The sequence below is a fragment of the Piliocolobus tephrosceles genome, chromosome 14, assembly GCF_002776525.5.
Source record: "Piliocolobus tephrosceles isolate RC106 chromosome 14, ASM277652v3, whole genome shotgun sequence".
In the NCBI taxonomy this organism is placed as follows: domain Eukaryota; kingdom Metazoa; phylum Chordata; class Mammalia; order Primates; family Cercopithecidae; genus Piliocolobus; species Piliocolobus tephrosceles.
This window is the reverse complement of record NC_045447.1, coordinates 106,598,184-106,601,645: the sequence shown is the minus strand read 5'-3', so window position 1 is coordinate 106,601,645 and position 3,462 is coordinate 106,598,184.

The window sequence follows — 3,462 nt, the reverse complement described above, 5'->3', positions numbered from 1 at the left end:
CACTGCAGATGGGCAGACAGGTCGTGGACAGCTCCACTTGCTAGAGGGAGCTCATGGTCACTGTAACCCGAGCAAAGTCAGCAAGAAGGTGAGCAGTGGCCTCAGGGGACAACCAGACCATGCAGGTGTGCTGGGGTGGGGGAGAAACGGGATAGGCTAGACCCCCATCACCCCTTTTCCTCCCTTCTTCTCCCTACTCCCTTCTTTCTCTCTCTCCACACTCTCTCGTTTTTGTCCTCCTCTGTGAAGCTTTCCAAGAACTCTATGCTCTTTGGTGTTTTCCGTACTCAGACCCCATGTTCCTGACCCCTCATGGCACAACCGTGAGGCCCCCCTATTACTGCCTCACCTGCCTGCATTTGCGATCCAGGACACTGAATCAAAAGGAACCTCTGTGCCAGGCGCGGTGGCTCATGCCTGTAATCCCAGCACGTTGGGAGGCTGAGGCAGGTGGAGCACCTGAGGTCAGGATTTCAAGACCAGCCTCACCAACATGGTGAAACTCTGTCTCCACAAAATTAGCTGGGTGTGGTGGCAGGTGCCTGTAGTCTCAGCTACTCAGGAGGCTGAGGCAGGAGAATCGCTTGAGCCCAGGAGGTGGAGGTTGCAGTGACCAGAGATCGCACCACTGCACTCCAGCCTGGGCGACAGAGCAAGACTCCATCTCAAAATAATACTAATGATAATAATGTAGGAAGTACACACGGCACTGCACCAGAGGCAAACCCTCTGAAGAAGGGCATTTTTGTTATCTAACAAATAAACAGATGGACAGAGAAAGACCAGCAGGGCTACAAATGTGTCATGCGCCCCCTGGGGGAACTGGGAAAGGACAGCAAGGACGCAGAGGAGGCAAACCTTATCCCATCACCCAGAGGACACCACTGGTAACATTTCAATGTTTATTTCCTATGTGTCTGCATTTACATCATTGCTGATTATTCAACTCTGCTGTCTTTTCCAAGCGAGGCTGTAGCATCAGCTTTGACGGGCTCCACTTACTTCCTGTAATGCTTGCACATATTCTATCGCAGGGAGGTGCCATAATTTATCTTTTCTCTGGCATACATCTAAGTTGCCTACAACTTTTCCTTATTTCATATAATGCTATGGTGAATTATGCATAAAGCTTTTATCTTATTAAGAAATATCTCCCTAGAATGCATTCCCAGAAGCAAAATTATTTGGGTCAAGGAATATAAATATTTTAAAGGCTGTTGATAAATCTTGCAACTTTGTTATCTGGAAAAGTCAAGCCCGTTCTTGTTCCTATCAGCTGTGTGTGGAAGTGTTTATCCTGTAGCAATTGTGGAAGTTTGGGTGTTCTCAGATTTCAAAAAGGGAGTTTTGTTTATGCCACAGGAAATGAAACACTGTGAATCAGTTTCAATATGCATTTCTGTACTTCTGGGAATTTTTACTTTTCAAATGCATAGTAGTCACTTTTATTTCTCTTGATTCACTGTGGCAGAGGCAATACTAAAAAATTATCTAGTTATATTCTGGGGCATACAACTAAACTATGTTTCTTGGCCCCATGCTGCTGGGTGTGATAACACGGATTTCTCACCACCTGAATGTGAGAAGAAGTGTCCTGCTTCTAGGTGAAAATACCCACTACCCCTGGGACGTGAGTGCCAAGCAGGAGAGCCCTCTTACCCACGTCAGACGTAAGTGAGGGTGAAATAAACCTTATTGTATTAGCCATCAAGATGTGGTTTATTTGATATTGTAGCAGAGCCTGACCTCTTTTGACCAAAATAGTTACCATTTAAGTTATCACTCCTGCTGTGTAATAAGTTAACCTAAAACTTAGTGGTTTAAAAAACAAGAATCATTTACTATCACTAGCAATTTCTACGGGCCAAGAAATCAAGAGAGACTTAACAGGATGGTTCTTTCTCTGGGTCTCTCATGAGGCTGCAGTCAGGTGTTGGCCAGAGCTGTGGTCTCATCTGAAGGCTTGGCTGGGACAGTAGATCCACTTGCAAGGTGACTCACTCACACATGGCAAGTTGGTATCAGCTGCTGACTGGAGGCCGGGTTCCTCCCCACAAGGGATTGGTTCTCCTCAGGGCTGCTTTGTCCTCATGACATAGTGACTGGCTTCCCCCAAAACGAGCAGTCCAGAAGGGAAAGTCTGAAGCCACAATGTGCTTTATGACCCAGCCTCAGATGTCACACACCATCTACCTCTGCTGGAATTTACTGGCCACATGCACTCTCGCTGATTTACTGGGAAGGGAGACTACGCTGGTTATGAATATGGAAGCAAGGATCATTGGGGACCATCTTGAGGCTGGCAATTAATTCTTAAATCATTCAAGTATGTGTGCAGAGATTTACATACCAGAGAGGATGGTCATTATAGCATTGTTTTCAGAAGAATAAAAGAAGGATGCCAGGCACAGTGGCTCACGCCTGTAATCCCAGCACTTTGGGAGGCCAAGGCAGGTGGATCACCTGAAGTCAGGAGTTCGAGGCCAGCATGGTGAAACCCCGTCTCTACTAAAAATACAAAATTAGCCGGGTGTGGTGGCACATGCCTGTAATCCCAGCTACTCGGGAGGCTGAGGCAGGAGAATCACTTGAACCCAGGAGGTGGAGGTTGCAGTGAGCTGGGATCGTGCCATTGCGCTCCAGCCTGGGTGACAAGAGTAAAACTCTGTCTCAGTAAATAAATAAATAAATAAATAAAGGAAAAGATAAATGTCCATCGGGTTGAATAAATCATGATATGACCACACAATAGAACTGCAAGCAGTCACATGTTACAGAAGAATTTTTATGACATAAAAAGATATAGTCATACATATAACTGAGTGGCAAAATAATATGTAGAGTGATTCTGATTGGTAAAGAGGGTCTTTATTTTAAAAAGCATAGGGAAAGTGTGAAAGGGTATATACCTGGGATATTTTGGTCATCAATCAGCAAGTGTCCACACCCCTCACCTCCCACTGTGGGTAAGGGACCTTTTCCCACAACATTGGACTAGCTTTGGTCGATGGAAAGTGGACAGCAGTATCCATGGCCAGTTCTGAGACTATGCCATCAGTTGACTTGTATGCTCCGCTTGCCTCTCTGGGAGCTTCTGACTCTCCATATGGGAGGAACATTTCCCAAGAACCAGGTGGGCCCAGGAGAATGAGAGACACACAGAGCAAGGCCACAGCTTGGGACCAAGTCCACCAAGATTAGCCGAATGCCAACCAACCCACAGGTACAAGAGCAAGACATAAACCCTCACCCTTGGCTGCCTCTGAGGTTCGTGGCTGCTGTTACTGATGATACAATGTCAAAACATGGACAGCTTTTATTTCTGGGCAATAGAATTATTTTCTTTTCTTACCTTTGTTTTCTAAACTTTTTTACAATGAACTTACTTTTTTTTTTTTTTTTTTTGAGACGGAGTCTTGCTCTGTCGCCCAGGCTGGAGTGCAGTGGCCGGATCTCAGCTCA